Source organism: Bombyx mori, chromosome 3 (assembly GCF_030269925.1).
Source record: "Bombyx mori chromosome 3, ASM3026992v2".
Lineage (NCBI taxonomy): Eukaryota > Metazoa > Arthropoda > Insecta > Lepidoptera > Bombycidae > Bombyx > Bombyx mori.
The window spans coordinates 5,587,413-5,606,792 of record NC_085109.1 but is presented as its reverse complement, the minus strand read 5'-3'; the positions used below and the strand labels follow the sequence as shown (position 1 = coordinate 5,606,792).

At 35.0% G+C, this 19,380-nt stretch overlaps 1 protein-coding gene and 1 long non-coding RNA gene across 2 annotated transcripts in view; both read left to right on the top strand.

The window, feature by feature from the left end:
- The first annotated feature begins 4,258 nt into the window (after nt 1-4,258).
- On the top strand, nt 4,259-10,299 carry LOC134201182 (uncharacterized). The gene is made up of 2 exons (XR_009976391.1): nt 4,259-4,638; nt 9,980-10,299. It is a non-coding gene; the product is annotated as an uncharacterized LOC134201182 (long non-coding RNA).
- A 5,373-nt stretch (nt 10,300-15,672) lies between these two features.
- LOC101743559 (protein spaetzle 3) overlaps nt 15,673-19,380 on the top strand; it is a 49,076-nt gene continuing 45,368 nt past the window's right edge. The window contains exon 1 of the mRNA XM_012695233.3: nt 15,673-15,909. The gene's annotated coding sequence lies outside the window, so the exon portion shown is untranslated. The remainder of the gene's footprint in view (nt 15,910-19,380) is intronic.

Sequence of the window (19,380 nt, the reverse complement as noted above, 5' to 3'; positions counted from 1 at the left end):
TTTTTTTTTAAGGCAATGAAATACAATTAGCGAACCAAACGTCCACCTTCTTTACTTGAGATTTCGGATTCATGAATTATTACTTTTTTATTTTTATTTATAGTTTAGCGAATTAATATTGCTTTCGTAAACAGTACATTTTGGGGTATAGAATAATTTGCTTTAAATCGTTTTTTTACAGAATATTCAGTTATCCTACTACATGTTGCGACTGTGGAGTGGTTTGTCGGGGACAGTTGTTCCACTCTTAGTTGAACACTCGATTTATCATAACAACCTTATCCGAGCCCGATCATCTCATAGCCGAGAAAGAGCTCGGAAAGGGAAAGCATAGCACTGGTCTGCACAAGTTCCGTGACCTCCACCATTCTTGATACCATGTACGATCTATATTTCAAGATACTTTGGTCAGAGCGTTACCTTATCTGCAATGCAAGCTACAAGCCCCGCGTACACTGGTCAAGTTTTATTGAGCACTTATTTATAAACCAATAATTATTAACATAATCAGAGCCGGATACGCAACTTCGTGATCAATGGATTACAACTGTCGACAAAAGTCGACGTGAAATGTTAACGAAAACATTGTTCTGAATTATGACTGGTGCTTTGTTCACGACTTTGGCGACTTATGAGGCACGTGGAGGTTTTTTTTTTGACGTTGTCTGGCAAACGAGATAATGTGGCGGTCGTTGAAATTAGTATTAAGCTGGAGACTGAAGCAGCCGACAGGAACTTCTATTATAATTGAATAGGTATGCAATTTCGAAAAGGGCACATATCGCATATTTTGTCAAATACGTTTTTTCATATACATGTAGTTTTGAGGCTTACCTACAGCCATTTTATAATAATTCCAGTAATTTTCAATTGCTAATTAACACTAAAATATATCTCAAAAGTTAATATTTTAAATTTTACACTGCTTTAGAAAATAATCAGATTTTTTTTTCATTTCCTGAACATTTTACATTTTCAGAGATGTGCCCTTTTCGAAATTGCATATTCAATAAAAAATTTTTTGGCCTGTTGATTAATAGATAAATAGTTGCTAAGTATTGACGCGGACGTCTACTTATGAAATAAAAGTGACCAGAGACGCGTAATTCCAATATTGTCACGCCGTCACGGAAAAAACCTGCGTCGCTTTGACTTTCTTTTTTTTCTTTTTTTTTTTTTTCCACAGGAGAAAATCGCCGGATCCCTTGAACCTCACTATAAACTCCTTGCGTCGTTTTTACTTGACTAAATTTTAGACGTAAGATTAAATAATTCGAATGGTGAAAGGCTATTTAGTTTAGGCGACATTTCAATGAATACGCGACATTTATCTTTTGTAATTAAAGGTCCGTTTTATTTGATTTTAGCATCAACAATTCGATGTTTTTAATTAAACTTCAATTAAGTTTGCCTCATTAACGTAGCTGAGGAAGTTTTTTTATTTTTTTTATTGCTTAGATGGGTGGACGAGCTAGCAGCCCACCAGATGGTGAGTGGTCCGTGGACATCAATAATGCATGAGGCACAGCGAAGCCGCTGTCTCGCGCCGCTTTCTGAAGGTAAGGGATTTCAATTCATAATGTGGCATTTATGATCTTTAGTTATTATTTATTATCAGATTGAACGTGGGCTAGTCCAGCCATTTGAGTTATTTACTAATGGCAGGACCTCATGTGAGTCCGCGCGTGTAGGTACCACCACCCTGCCTATATCTGCCGTGAAGCAGTAATGCGTTTCGGTTTGAAGGGTGGGGCAGCCGCTGTAACTATACTTGAGACCTTAGAACTTATATCTCAAGGTGGGTGGTGCATTTACGTCGTGGATGTCAGATATAACCACTTAACACCACGTAGATGTAATCACTTAACACCAGGTGGGCTGTGAGCTCGCCCAAAAATGCAATAAAATAAATTTTGGGAGCAATACACAACATCAATGCAATAAATAAATAAAAATTGAGCAGTCAAATCACCTTAAGATTGCCTTAACTTGCTGTCGAAGAATACTTAAGTCGAATACTAGTTTGAAAATAAATTCAACACAATAGAGTCCTTTGGATATTTCAGTAGTGAATCATAACAAACTTAACCTTGCTGAGTTTTAATTTTCTTTAGAAAGGCGTGGGTATAGTGAGTCGACTTGTTGTCAGTCATAGATTGAGTCATTGTAGAAAACAAAACACTGACTGAACTATAGCATATTATAATTATTTAAAACATAAAACATTTTTTTTGCTGACAAATTCTGATGAAAGGATTAATTTTTTAAACTTAATTGAATTATGATGCTATCTAGCATATCAATTGATTCTGATGGAGCGCTCTGAGGAATTGATTGAGATGATACCCTCATCTCGTTTTTACCATCGCACCGCCCGCCATCGGAATAGGGTTTATTCATACTACATGGAGCCACTGCGTTCATTCACAGTGCGCTTCCAGAGATCTTTTTGCCACGTACCATCCGGCATACCAACCTCTGATTTATGTAGGTACTTTTTATTTATCAGTTCACATTCTTTCTTCATTTCACTCCATAATATCATTTTTCATAAAAATATGAATATAAATTAAAATAAGACATGACTTAAAGGTCTTAGTTACCGGGTCATAAACACCCTTAAAAAAAAATTCTTTCTTCCAACCGAACATGATAAGTTCTCTTTACAAACATTATATTACATTATATTACGAGTACATTTGGGATAAAAATAGAACAGTAAAAATACTCTACTAATGTTAATATGTACTAGGATAAAAAAAGTAAAAAGCTTACAACCGGCTCTTGGAGAACAAAAGAGTTCAACAATCACTAGTTTTCCATTATCTCGCTATGTTGACAATTAGACACATTGACACAAATTTTACAATTATATCATCAGTACGGGCTTTTCCAACTCCCTAAATGACAAACACGGATTTTTTATGTGACGTCCGATTTCTTAAGCCGGATACTCGGTTTTTTTTTTGTTTTTTTTTTTTTGTTACAATTAAATAGATTTATAAACAGCCACTCAGCGTTTGATTTATGTTCAGGGGCATGACGTAATATGAATTATTGAAGTTTAATTGAATCACTTGAGGCCAGAGGAGTTTACACAATTGTAGCAAAAAAAAATGTGTGCGTGTACTAGTGTACACACGTAAGAAGTGAAACTTCTTTATGGCCTTATTTTTCGAAAAATGATCTACATGCAACTTTCTAGAGATTGGTTAAATAAAGTTAAATTAGATAAAGTTTAAACAAAAGGATTTTATTATCATAGACATGAATACAAAAAAGTTAAATTAGATAAAGTTTAAACAAAAGGATTTTATTATCATAGACATGAATACAAAAAAGATGGCGCGTAACGGAAAAATGTGACGCGTAACCGAAAAATGTGACGGTAAATTTTTTTCCAACGCCGATAAGGAAGTTTCACTTCAAAAAAAAAAACTAAATTTGACTACGTAATAAGTCTACCGCGCTATTAATGTAGTATAAAGTATGTAGTACTGCAGCTACTGAGGTAATTCCCTTTAAAGATATGAAAATAAAATATTGTTAAGACTGACACTGATATTGTCGTAATATTGACTTTATAAAGCGTCCAATGCATAACGACAATGTCATTCGGCAAATACGGTTCTTACGATAACTATGATTGATTAATAGATTGAATTTGTTAGAACATGTCGTAAATTCTTGCGTGAAACAGATATTGAATGGATTCCGATTGTCGGTCTCATTACAATTCAGCTGTGAACTAATTGAATATTGTCCTTAATAGTTGCAGAATGAATCACGCTTCACTTAGGCCTACACTAAATTAATCGATACACACGGGTAGGTACTGCCAATCCGCCTATTTCTTCTGAGAAGCAGTTTGAAGGCAGGTCTTGTACTGTAGAACTGAGACTTAGAACCCATTTCCTATGGGAGGCGGCGGCATTTACGTTGGTGACGTCTATGGGTTCCGGTACCACTTAACATCAGGTGGGCCGTAAGCGTCTAAATAGTAGGAGGGTATTTGAATAATTAAATTAAAAATGTGAATAAATGCAAATGGAATTGGGATTGCAGATAAATTTCTGGAATATTACCTAGTAAAAAAAATATTACACTATTTTATTATTTATTGAAAATATACTACTATCGTGAGTTGAATGAATTAAATATTAGATATTAACCTTCATAAATGTCGTTTAGTTTACCGAAAATTAAAGTCATTTTTGATAAATATTTTTTATTTATGTCAATCAAAATATGCCCTGATGCTAACGATGTATATTTATCGATGTCGGCGCAGTGATAATATTCCAAGGCCCTTTGTGAGGAAGTGTACTTGAGGCAACAAACTCCTCAAACGCCTCTCGGGATATTGATTTTTTCCCTACCAAGAAATTCTCTATACTTCCGAAAAAGTAGAAGTCTGTCGACGCAATGTCTGGTGATCACAGTGGATAAAGCAATACTTCAAAACCTAGCTCTTGCAGCTTAGAGACCGTCTATTATGCCATATGAGGTCCTACGTTGTAATGGAGAAATAGCGCAGACAAATGATTAACCATGGATAGCCGGAGATTCGAGTGCTTTTACATCATTGTGTCCAATTCCTCACAATACACACTATCACAGTAATGCTGGTGCCATTTGGTAAGAGCCTATAATGATTATACCGGTACTAGACCGCCAAACATTGACCATGTTTTTTATGGGTAAGTTTTCGTTTGGGGCATTGTCTTGGTACTGAATAGGGGTCAACCAACACGTTGAGCGCTTATAATTATGAAAAGAATCTTGTTTTCACTGCAAGTGACGATGCGGCTCCAAATTCCTTTGTTTCTGTATCTGTTTAGCAACGCAAGGCATAACTTAACGCATTCGTCACGATGGCGATCATTCAGTTCGTGCGACACCACAATTTTGACACAACTATTTCAAGAAAATTGAAATAATTGCCTTAAAATATTTTAATTATTATTATTATTATTATTTTTTTTTTTTTTATTGCTTAGATGTGTGGACGAGCTCACAGCCCACCTGGTGTTAAGTGGTTACTGGAGCCCATAGACATCTACAACGTAAATGCGCCACACACCTTGAGATATAGTTCTAAGGTCTCAGTACAGTCACAACGGCTACCCCACCCTTCAAACCGAAACGCATTACTGCTTCACGGCAGAAATAGGCGAGGCGGCGGCACCAACCCGTGCGGACCCACAAGAGGTCCCACCACCAGTAAATTCTCTGTTGTGTTTATATTCTCTGAAGATCCACTAGTTCTATTTCAATATTCGCGAAGCCCATAAAAATTTCATTTTATTACACAAATCTCGGGACTAAAATCCTGTGGCAGTATCAATGTTTTCAAGTCTCGTGACGACTCTTTGGCGGCGTTTTAAATTCTAATGTGTATGGCTTTGGGCATGGGTTCAGTTGAATCGAACGAGCTTCTTCCTACTTCGATATTTTCCGAGATTAAAGTAAATACGGAAGACGTAGAAGATGGGTGGACAATGGTAACTTGCTACATACTCACTTGCAGGCTTATTGGCAATATTAAATTAGAATGGACAAGATAAGTTTAGCGTGGTAGAACATATGATGCGTAGAGAGAAGATGCATGTGACTAGGAAATGTATGGAAATGGTAGTGCAAGGTAGAGGGGGAAGAGGTCGAACGAAGAAGACATGGATGGAGTGTGTGAATGACGATATGAGAGAGAGGAGTGAGTGTTGAGATGACGGCTGATAGAAGAGAATGGAGGAGAAAAACTAGCTGTACCGACCCCAGCTAGTGGGATAAGGTGGAGAAAAAGAAGAAGAAATTAGAACAAAAGAATTTGAATTGCGCATCAACAGAAAAAGTTATATTAAAATTCGATCGATCCATATAAAATGACACCACTTAAAGGTCAAGTGTACAGAATGCGTCGACGACGAGACCAAACAATGACTTTTATTTCGCTACGGATTTCCCAAGTCTGGTACAGAGCTGTGTGTAGTGCTTCGCGGATGTTAATACTGCGTAGACTCGACGTTTGTAGGGTTGAAACGTTAACTAAAATTTATTATTAAAATATATATTTTTTTAACGTTAATTGAAAATCTGTTTATTGTGTGAAAATACTGAGCTTAGTGTTTCATAGCTTGGTAAATCATTGTGAAGAAGAAAATTATGATTTAATTTATAAAAAACAACATTTAAAATCAACGATTTTCTGTGTAAGTAAAAATTAACTGTGAAAACGACTGGAAATAATGTAACTTAAGATGACAATACACATGCTTAGATGAACTGGATCTATCAAATAAAAGGACCGAATTCAATAAATAGATTTGATTTATTAGTTAGAAAAAAATATATATTTTTGAGTTGCTAACCCTACATCAGCACATCGCATTTCAAAGTAGGCTACATTCAAAAGCTTTATATTGGCGTGTCCGAACTCATTACACGGTCTCATTTATTTTTTCGAACGCCGTCTGTTCAGTTGACTGACTTTAAATATTACGCATACATATTTACGTGGTTACAAAATAATTGCGTTTTTCTCGTTTCCCAGAATACGTATGCTACTAAAGGCTTAATGACTGTACATCCTACTTACTGATGAAGTGCGAATCAATTGTATGCATGACCTATGTAGGAATATACGACAAAGGGAAGATCTTCCACCGAGCGGGTGATATTGCTCGGTAGACCGACGGTCCGAATGTTGTTGTTCGGAACTTGTATATATGCGCTTTATCTTGAAAATGTCGTAAGCGAGATTCAGGCATCTGTCAATTATCTTGCGTAGTATGATGGCTACCCACCACAACCTATGACATCATTTGACAGATTTGACAGTCATTTATTAGGACAGCTTGTAATTTTGGAAATAGGAATGAACCAATAAGTTTCGCTTTATCTTCATTTGTTGTTGGAAGGATCGCGCAATTCCAGAGACCTTGACGCTTTTTATTGCTTTATTTATTTATTGCTTAGACGGGTGGACGAGCTCATAGCCCACATGGTGTTAAGTGGTTACTGGAGCCCAAATACCTCTACAACGTAAATGCGCCACCCACCTTGAGATATAAGTTCTAAAGTTTCAAGTATAGTTAGAACGACTGCCCCACCCTTCATACCGAAACGCATTACGCGGCAGAAATAGGCAGGGTGATCGTCCCTACTCGTGCGGAAAAAAAACCCAGCTTATAGCCCAGCTAGTGTAAATTATAGACATCACAACGTGAATGCCGCCACCTACCTTGACACTTGAGTACTACGTCTCGGTTGTTGAGTAGTTAATTACGCAAATCATATTTTGTGCGTTCATTTTTATTACACGATGTTATTCCTTCGCCGTGAAAGCTATTTTTGTACATAAGTTAAATACGTATTTTTTAATAATAAGAAATGCCTGCCTGCGGCAATAGATCACTGGCGAAGTCAAAACAAGACAAGAGGGGTCGTCGTACCCCGTTACGGGGGCACGGAACGGGCCTCGGGGCAAACCCCATCACCCGGGCAGACGCTCCCTGCCACTTAGGGCAGGGGTGAAGTGTGTGCATGGTGAGATGGGGGAGGGGGGGGGAGCTGTTCGTAGCGTGCTCAGCACACCTACATTGACATACATAATACGATGGCTCGAATCCTGCCAGGAGTGACGCCCGGCAGCAAGCTCCCACTGGCGCCGTGCTGTCGTCTGCTTGTTTTTTTTTTACTGGCAAAGTCGCTTCGCTCGATACGAGTATATCGGTCTGCTTATTCTTTAGGTCACGACGACTTTTAAACCCGAACACCGTTTGTCTAGGATAACGAACTCATGAGCTCTGCCAGGATACGTTGTGATCATAATCAGGCGACATTAGATCTTATTAGGAATAACTATGAACACATTTGGTATTTCCAAAATTATAATAAGAAAATAATACCTCTACGGTGAGTTTATTTTATTTTATACAGTTATAAAAAAAACCAAATGTGTGCAATTCACACGTGTAGAAGTGAAACCTTCCAAAATTAAAATACAATTATCCTAAACGTCTTAAGTATATGTAAAATTTTGTCATTAGTAAATAATTGTAAGGTAGCGCCCTCTATGAATTGATATTTTAATTTCACGTATAATCCTAAATTAAAATTCACTACAAGAGCTTTTATACACACGTTAGTATTAAAAAATCTCACAGATGGCGCTGTATTAAATAGTATGTATATTTCTGTCTCATTCTTTGCTGGCTTCATCTTACACATTTTTGTATTTGTGTCTCTTACCTGTCGTTTTTTCCGTTGCATCCGGTTTGAAATCACAACGATTCTAAAGAAGTTTTCACTTCAAAAATCCATGGTTCATTTATTGTTTCAAAACAGAGGCTTCGGGCGTAAAAAGCATCCAATACTTTCGACGTTTACTAATAGAAGCCATAGATTTGCATATTTTACATGTTTGTCACGAGTTATTAGCCTGATTCGTTAAAAATTTATGATACTTTCCAATCTTTTAATATTTCAGTCCAAACACTATTTTTGGCTGGGCTTATTTGAAATATATTATGCTATTTAAATATTAAAATAGGGGAGTCAACCGTAAAGTCCTATAAATGAGAAGTGAAGTCTTAACTTTATGTTACGAAGTTATTATTTTTAAAATTTATTATTTATATAAATATTGATATTTCTGGGAATAGGCAACGAACCTATTGCTAATTGGATATCGGAGTCTTTAGATAACAAAATTTAAATAACGATACCCACTAAAAATATGAGATCGAAATATAAAATGGATTAATGTCCATTTAATATATAGTTAATTATAATTTTCCAACTGGAATGCAGCCATGCAGTGCTTTGCGGCAGAAATAGGCAGGATAGCAGTGACTATCTGTTCCGGCCCTACTGGTTAGCGGCTTGGTTCTGCCCCTGGCATTGCTGACGTCCATGGGCAACTACAACCACTCACCATGAGGTGGGGCGTGTGCTCGTCTGCCTACAAGGGCAATAAAAAAAAGGACCAAATTACGAAGGAACTGAAAATGCCTGTCAGCGATACACTCCACCAAGCTACAGAACGGGTTCGATGGAGACAGCTGGTTGACGGAATCGGACGGAGTCACGATCCTCAGCAATGAGGGACTGATTGAAGAGAGAGAGAGAGAGAGAGAGAGAGAGAAAAAAGTTGAAAAGCTTATATCAGTTTAATTAAGAATCTTAAAATTCCCACAAGTCCATCTAAAATTCAAACTCAACTTAAATTAGTATTCAAAATAAATAAATCAAATTTAATTTGTATAATATATTACGGGTATAATATATTTTGTTATAATTAAGTTGTTTTAATTTACAGCTCGTAGACAACCTTCGATCAATAATATTGATCGAAGTAGACAACGCAGCGTTACACCCAAAAACCGACAAGTTTATCTATTACTAGCGGCCCGCCCCGGCTCCGCTCTGGTCTCTAACAAAAATTTCAACGATATTTGACGTTGTTTTATTTTTTTTAATAAAAGAACACTTAGTGCGGCATAACTATAATAATAGTTAGACATATGCTGTCGTGACATTTTTTGTAAATAATGTGTTCTACAAAGTCATAGTACATTCTTTTATTCTATCATCAATACATCAATAGTTTTCGTAGGGCACGCGATGTAAAGAATATTTTAGGTAATTATTTTACACCTTGGGTTACATTAATGCAGTTTTAGTGAGGATCCCTAATTTTTTTCAAACAAGATTATAGTCTATGACACTCGGGAATAGTGTAGCTTTGAAACAGTGAAATAATTTTTCAAATCGGTTCAGTAGTTTCCGAGCCTATTCAATACAAACAAACAAACAAATCTTTCCTCTTTATAATATTAGTATAGATTACTATACGTCTGTCCGCGATTTCAAACGCCTTTTACAATTTAAAATAACTTTTAGAACGGATTTAAGTATAATAATAACAAGTTTAATAATTACAATGTTAAATGTTAAATTTGTTCATCTTTTTCTCCAGACAAGCATACGCTGTAACTGATGGTGTATGGTCATCATGTCGGGATAAAGGCTAGCCTAATCTGAAGAATGCTTACTTTCCCCCACTCCTCACCACACCCCCGCCTCCCTGAAGTTGGACGTAGCAGGAAATTCATTCGAGCAGGGAGTTCGCTGTCTTATGAACATTTTGTTCCAGAGTAGGGATTGATAGTGTAGCAGTAATAAGGACGGTATCAAAAAACTGGTATTGGACATTCACGCAAACATATAACCACACAAAAACTGCGTTGTCACTTTTAAGGTTTAGTATTTGGGTAAATAAAAATTTGTTGACAGACACATGTAACGGAATGACTCATTTTTCTCAATGACGACACCGCATCGTTTCGTATGTCGTGTCATCGCTGAGTTTCTCGCCGGATCTTCTCGGCGGGTCGCAATTCCGATCCGGTGGTAGATTCATTTGCGAAACAGCTGCTCTTGAGTTGTTAGGTCTCCTTTGGAGGATCTCGGGTAGCTGTTAGCAAATCCCACCCCTCTTGGCGCCTACCTGAGCCTTTGCTCGCCCACCTGTCCTAATGAAACTCGGCCTCCGGTAATCCCTCATTCATAAAAAAATCATATCATTTGATATTACCATTACATGAAGTAAAATATACGGCGAATTTTGAAAAAAAAATGGAAACGAAAAGGGCTCTTGGTTGGCGACACTTAAATACTGAAATGGGCTTCAGGTTTCATCTTACGATACGTGGATATTTTTTAAATGCATCTGAACTTTTCCTACACATTAAGTTTTTTAATGGGCAATCATTAAACACACATCAATTCACATCAAGTTATTCTAGATTTCATGATATTTTTAGTTAATGTATCCTGTATTTACTTCCAAAGCAAAACAAGTCTGACGGAATCTGGTCACACAAATAATAGTTAAAAAGAATCGTGACGCCTAAATATACAAGTTCTTAATGATATAATTTGGTAACCACATGTAATATTCATTTTTAAAGGAAACTGTTACACAAAACAATTCCTTGAACATATTACCGTAAATTGAGATCTAGTGCTAATCTCTAATCATATAATAAGGACCAGGACGTAGCAACAGAGAAAACGAATAAAGGGATTCGTTTTGGTATCATGGTACCATTTCGGAAAATACGGATTCGGGAAATAATAATTTTGTTTAATGTTGTTCTTCACGTATTGATGTCCTTTATGTCTCGAGGTCGAGAACAACCCTTGTCGGGATGTCGTGATCAATAAACATACACTGAAATTTCCACCAACCTATAAAAATTCTAAAGAGTTCTACTATGACCCAGAGCGCCTGTAGCCTTCGGGTAAGCATTGGGAAACATAGTGTATAAACTGACCCTATCAGTAACTTTTTAAACTTATTGTTTAATTATAATAGTTAGGCTCAGAACAGGGAGTATTAACTTATAACGTGTGGAGAAGAAGCTACATACATTAATAATATTTTTGTTTGAATATAAGAAAATTCTTATATCCAAATGTCTTGTTGAATATTCTCTATAAAAATTGATTTTAAAACTCAAAAAGCCTAAAAAGCGATAAATATATATTTAAGTAGTTTGGAAATTTCAAAGCCATCGCTCAGACGACTTTTATCGTTTCTTAAGTACAGCAAGTTACCAAATAAGTCGTTTAAATTAAGTTTCACCAAATACGTACAGCACAGGGTTGCCATACTTACAAGTGTATTGTCAAGGTAGTTTTTGTATCTTAAGTAATTTAGATACATTTAAATTGAAAATATATGTCTGTTTTGATTCTGCATAAAAGCAAGTATTTTTAATAAATATTTAAAGAATAACTAATAAAATAGTGGCATACAATGAAAGATAATAAAGTATATTAAATTATTTATAAATTAAATCTGACAAATCGATTATCTTTGTAGACTTATTTAACAGTGATAAACGCCCACTGAGTTTCTTGCCGGATCTTCTCAGTGAGTCGCGATTCCGATCCGGTGGTAGATTTTGCGAAGCACTGCTGTTACTATGGCTAGTGTCAGCAAATTTTCTTAAGTTGGGCCCGTGAGCTCACCTACCCGTCCGGGCGTAGCTGGAATAGCTTCTTAGGCTGCCAGCGAATAGGTAGGGGAAATAAAGTGATGTAGAGTAAATAGAGTAATGCAACAGTTGTTATGTGGTTTTTTGGTGTTTTTGCGTACAAGTTGTTGTGTTGTTTTGTATGAGCGTAAGCCTCGATTGTGGAACCAAATATTTATAGAATACCTTATAATCCCTTCTATCGTGCTAGTCTACTGTTTTTAAGCGTTCGCATTTCATTGAACTTTTGTTTTTCGATTAATACATCATTTTTAGTCTACTTTTAAATTTTTTATTACTTACGTGTGTGGATGAGCTCACGGCTAACCTGGTGCTAAGTGGTTACTGGGGCCCATAGAAATCTACAACGTAAATTCTTTCACCTACCTTAAAACAAGAGTTCTAAGATCTCAGTTTTAACAGTACAATGGCTTCCGCGCTCAAACCAAAACGCATTACTGATTCACGGTGGATATAGGTGGTGGTACCTACCCATGCGGACTCACAAGATAATGCTATTAAAAATTAGCGTTGAAGTTAAACTTTTACCAACGCTTACCTCCGATATCTCTTTACATAGTATTATGACATGCAAAACATAAAAACGATAACCTTGAGTGTGACCAACTTTTAATTTGCCTTCATCGACATTTACATATTTTCACAATTATAAAAAATCTTAATTACGATTTTAACACATTTCGATCTCATAACGACAAAAAATTTATGATCAATTGATTAATTCGCTATTTTATCGACATAGAACGAAATCGGTCCCATCTGTTTTTATTAGACTTGTAAAGCCCAAAGATTAACTATTGACTAAGCATTTTATGTATCTCAATTGCATTGGAACGTGACTAGCTCGCCAGGAGCGAGCCAGAACAGTAGTGCAGATTTTTAGAGGCTGGTATAGCGTCAGTTTCTACTGCTCTCTGAGACTCAACTGGAGAAATCATAGTGAAGTCTCTATAGCAGTGTAAGGTCGTCTATGTAGTACGTACTCTCGAATCAAGAAACTATTATGGCTAGAAATTGTATAAGCTTATTATGGTTACGCCTGTAAGAGCAACATCATCTGTCATCGAATGGCGGAATCGAATATCAAAGGAACTAGTAAAATCGAGAACACTCGAGAAGTACAACGCCATCTATTGTCAGATAGCGGAAACACATATCGAAGCTACTCGACCTGTTAAGAATGTTCTCGATAATTTTAGAGATGTCGTATCGACTATAAAAGCGTTGCAGAGATGACACGAAGTTAGTAAGTAATCAGACATTGTCTAGGCACTAAAAAAGCCGTCGTCGAAAAAAGAATTGGCTTATCCTCGCTGATGGTTATTATACGAAAAATCGTTACTTTTGTTCGGTCTCGTTGTGTAAGGTTTAAAAACTGAAGTGTAAATAAATTATTTCATTCACTACTTGTACTTTATAAATTGTTTTTTTGCAAATACAACCGTCGTTCATGACAGTTGTCAGTTGCCAAGTCCGAACTTCGGTTAATACAATATAAGCTTTGTCTCAAATTTGCAACCAAAATCAGAAGCTCCGGATTTTTTTCATTGAAAATCTAAAAAAGATTCTTTAAGATATACATATAAGCAAAACTTTAAAAGAGTGTGTTCATAATTTATAAGGCGAATAGCGCGGGCTAACCATTTAGGGTTGAATAATGTTGAATAATTGGATAAAATAAAATGTTTTACTGATATTAATTAAATAGATTCAGTTTTGAATAAAATGATGTGCTGATCCTGATGTCGTTCACCTGTCATCTCATATTGACTAGCATAAATTTCCACATACCTACGAAACGAGAACAGCTACAGCCAAACCTCGAATGGCTATCCACAAAGATAATTGAGGCCGTCAGCGCAAAAGTGACCTAACCGACAATTTTTCATATTCGTGCTTATATATTGCAATTTATTTAGAATGTAAGTAATAAATGTTGATGCAAAAGCGGCCTATCCCTAGTATCACCCATAGATAACAGATGGCTTTGTAAACATTATTTTTGCACGTATTATTTTTGTCTACGAAGCAGTGTAAAAGTAAATTCAGACCTTCTTATCTCTACATTATGGTAGGCTAAGGCCACCTTTGCGCTGACAGCCTCAATTAGAGTCTAACCCACTCAGTTTCTCGACGGGTCTTCTCAGTGGGTCATCATTTCGATCCGGTGGTAGATTCTGCGAAGCACTGCTCTTGCTAGGACTAGGACCTACCAGTCTGCCATCGGCGTTCGCGTAGCTGGAATAGACTCTTTAGTTTACCAACGAGTAAGAATGAAAAAAAAAACTAGAGTCAAGACTGACGATCATGAGATGTTCTATCTCATAAAGTATTAAAATTGATAGAATCCATCAAGAAAAAAAAATTCTAGCCCCAAATTAGGGTTCAATCAAATTTAAAAAAAAAAAATCTGAAAGAATCCAACAACCAGCCAGACCTTGTCCAACATTTTGTAATCAAAGTAGACTGACGGAAATGTGTTGTAAAATTTTAATTTACTTACTGTCTAGAGTCATTACTGTCATTAAGTAACACCAATGAGGCGAAAGGAGGCAAGCTCCGACCTATCTGTTATGTACTTTTTAATTTACTTTTATATTAGTATTTATTAGAGTCTCTATAGACTCTAATAAATACTAATATAAAAGTACATAGTGATAATTACTATTAATTATCACTATGTAAATGTACCCACCTTGGGTCATCAGATCGAAGCTTCAATTCTATCTTCAAATCTATTATTTGATAGTTGATCTATACTCATATGGGAACGACAACAACTTACACAAATCTCAAATCGTGGCTATTAAAAATTTTACGTAAGGAAAAATATCCATCCGTGAAATTAAATTTTGATAAAACGGCAACCCTACAAAAAAAGCTTACGTAAATAATGTAAAACAATATGATTGCAATAGAGTGCAAATAAAATCATTGTTATTTAGACATAATAGAGATAGAGCATGCTTAGTTGTACACCGAAGTAATTCATTAAAAGAACATATCCAAAATTGTATCAGTACCTATAGTTTAATACGATTAGTACTAGACAACCGTTGTATGAACTAGAATAAAGACAACAAATATTATTATGTAAATTGCAGTGTACTTTTATATTGTAGATTTTAAAATTGCATTAATATAATAATTATTTATTGATGGAATATCATCAAGACAATTGTAATATTCGAAATTCACATTGCAGTAGTAAATTGAACATTTTCTAGTATAACAAAGGTAATGTGCAATGTTTTAGCCAGAAAAATAATTATCAAATGTAGTCCTTAATTTCGTCTTCGAAATTTTGGTAATGATTGATTTGATTATAAGTACTAAAAAGATAATTATTTACTCTGAGAAACTTTTATCATAGTATCGGCATACATCGCTCGGCCGAAGAGACCTTAGACGGGGATTACCGTCAGTTCCTTCTATTTGCCGTTTACATACCGAGAAATGAATCAGGATTCAGACCAAATGATAATGATCGAATTCTAAAAAGTTAAACACAAAATCGTATTTCTTTTTACCAGCACACAATACCCAATGAAAATCCAACCGGAACACATACATCATCGGAAGTTTACATTGATTTATTCTAGAGTGCCCATAGTGACAGCTGAGGTCTGTCGAGTAAAGGGAATGGCCACTTCAAGTTTCAACTTCATTCAGTCAGTAGTGGTCGCGCGCGAGTACGGCGGCGTGTGCGCATGTCATGTCTTGCCGCCATAACAAACAAAATTAACCCGCCATTATTAAAAAAAGTTTTCATGTGATATTGAAATTGAAACGTGACAGTTATATTTTATCTGTGGACTCTTGTTTCGTGTAATCGTAGAACAAGGTAAATCTTAGAAATTATTTTGAATTTGTGAAAATAAAAACCATTTTTTTAATTCTTCTTCGAATATAATATGTTTTTATTGCTAATCAAAACACAGCACGCGTGAGTTTATAACATCAAATTTATGAAATAATTGTAATTTAACGACTGTTTTGACAATAGCTTCGCCTGGGTTTCTCGTAATTATTGTCTGAATTCCGTTAAATTGAGTTTGTCTTTTATAAATTTATTTGTTTATTATCGGTGTACCTAATGAACACATTTGGATTTCCGTAATATAATTAAGATTCTGCGCTTGTCTTGTTTATTATTCTTCTTTTATTTGTGGCAGGCCTATTGGGATTGGGACAACCTTGAGGTTTATTTACGCGAATTTGTCGCCGTAATACGGATTAAATAATACAAATGTTCATAAGTATGTGCATATAATCTCATTTAAATATTCAAATGAGTTCGTAATCTAAAAGTTATTTTGCCGTGTTAAGTTTGTATGGTGTGTTGTCAGTATAATCTGTATTTAATGTTTGTTAAGTTTTAGAAAGTCCGAGTAGATATTATATTATGTTTACGATAGATAGAATTTGAAGTCACTAAATGTGGAGCTGGTAATGTGTGAAAATAAACGTCGCTTCCATTAATTAATTCACACTTCCTGATAATTAAGTTTTTTTTAAAGTTAATAGATTGATTATACTGATCATACAAAATATAACTAGGGCGAATGTAACGTAGATTTAATATAGAGCGGGCTTATTATTATTGTGTTAACGGGAAACGACCCGGTATTGGAATAAGGAATGAATCTATGTTAATTATGAATAAAGCGATTGAAACATATACAATTCAAAATTTACGGTACTATATGTACTATATGATACATATATGAGTGTAACAAAGGAAGCATGATCTCCTGAATTCAAATAACATACGAATAAAACGATCATGCAGATGATAATCCATAAAATATTTCGAATTATTTATGAATAGGTAAATGTATAAAGTATCTAATTTATCGTCACCAATAACTCAATTTTGTTAAAAGATATCAACATATCTGTGACTTGATATAATAGGATGTAAAGTTGATTGACACGTAATATTCTTCTTTGTCTCTACGTTATCTGTTGTTACTTTCACACTTCCCCTGATATACTCATTCCTGATTTTGCCCATATTTGAAAAAAAACTCACAGACAGCCTAGTGAGTATCTTGCCGGATCTTCTCAGTGGGTCGCGTTTCCGATCCGTTGGTAGATTCTGCGAAGCACTGCTCTTGCTGGAGTTAGTGTTAGCAACGTCGTCAGGTTTGAGCCCCGTGAGCTCACCTATTTGATAGGTTATGCTGACATAGGCTCTCAAGGCTATGGAGTTTAGGTAGGAAAAACAAGTACAGAAAAGTGTAAAATTCTCGAAATTATGGAATAATGTATTGTCACTAATTTCATTTTGTAAAATGCAAGAAGTGCTTGTCGCCGATCTTGTCACGTCTTGTATATATTTAAGTTGTTATCGGAGCCTTTAACATCGTAATGCAAATTCCGTTGCTTGGTTTGATACAAGTTGGTCAAAAATTGCCACTTTTCTACCGATAATTTATTCTATTATATCATATATTTAATTTGTGATTCAAAGAAGAAATCAATCCATTTATGCTGACACGATTCTCAGTCGAACACCACGAAATAATACTTAATAAGAATAACAGATATATGTAACTTGAAAAAGAAAGATTTCTTCTTTCTATAATAATATAATGAAGATCTAATAATAATGAAGATCTAGCGCGATCTCTTATGTTGATAAATTACATGTAGTGATAAAAATGTTAGTAACATCTTAATGGCGTTTTATAAATGTTTTCCTGTCATACATAACACAACATTTGAAAGTATTAAGTTATTTGCTTTTTTTTGTGCTTATACAAACATTGCAAATATTTTTCTCAAATGTTTCTCAACAACGATTATTTGTATTACACATCTAATGATTCATTAGATGAGGTTTCCTAGCAAAAAAACCGGGCTATGAACTCGATTTGCTCATAGATTTCGTTATTACTGTATCATCAAGGAGTTATGACATAAAGGTAATGATAAAAAAAGTAACAAATTCACACATACAACAGCAAACAGTTGATGTCATCTTGAAATTGATGTGAATATTACTTTTTTTAGTTCCATAAAATGGTTTTTTTTTAATTCCTTTGACGTGCTGAACACGCGACCGATGGATCCAAGTCCTTAGGCATCCCAACATGCATACTGTCTCATCGCGCACGTTGAAATATAACGTTTGGGAATACATATATACGTTCTCCAATCTCTACCATTGGGAGTATTCCGAAAAAGTAAGAAGAATACACTCTCTAGCTAGAGCGAATCATTTTTCTTTACTTTAGTAAATTTCCAGATGAAATCTTTTAATCATCTAACTTACATTCGTAAAATGAATTATCTCGCACTCTTCCGGGCTATAAGGCTTCTTTATAAAGAGTTAATATAGATATTGTATTGTTGCTGTGTTATGTTCCTGCCAACATTACTCCGTCCTTGGAGGGTAATGACCACTCAGCTATATTAGTAGGTCACAAGTTCTTCAGCATCCGTTAGTGATAAGAATTCTGTTATTTTCTCCGATGTAATTTTTTCGTGTTATGTTATATAATATGTATGAAACCTTTTTTATAATAATAAATAAACTTTAAATTTTCAACACGATATTAAGCTAAAAGAAAAGTCGCTAATCAATTTTTTTTTCTTCTATAATTATATTAATCTATCTTATATTGAAATACGTCGTGCTTAGATCGCGTGCTAACAGCCAATTAATCGATTTATAACAAACGATAATATAATCAACATGTAATGTAGTCAGTACTTTGAATGTAATTAGCAAATGTCCACAAGCGGTACTCGGAATTGTCACTAAAGGTCTTTGTTTAAGCGCAAATACCGAATTAAAGGTGTCGTTCCACGGTAAACGATAAAACAATTAATTTCGTTTTATTCGGAATGTTACAAATGATATTGTAAAATAAACAATATTATGGAATACTGTTTTTTTTTTGTAACAATCCTGTTACTAATTTTGACATTGAACATTTCAAATCACCTATTATATTCAATCAGATACATATTGCAAATGATAATAAAACTGAAATTTTATCATTCGGTGATTTGAAAATAAAATTTGGTTCATTTGTGAAATTAGGTTTTTCCAGTTATTTTATAAAAATCGCTTGACATGAATATTTGATACAACAGAGCAAGACAGTGCTTTAATTTTTTTTGCCGTACCCGGAAAAACGATACATTTTTTTCTTATCAACGACCTCAAATCGAAAGTCCGCAATCAGTTAAAACGAGTTTTAATTGGGGAGAATAATACATATATCGTTACGTGTACATTTTTCCGGGTGGCCTTGTCAAGTCGTTGACACGGGAATAAGTAATTTGTAGTAAGTTTTTTTTT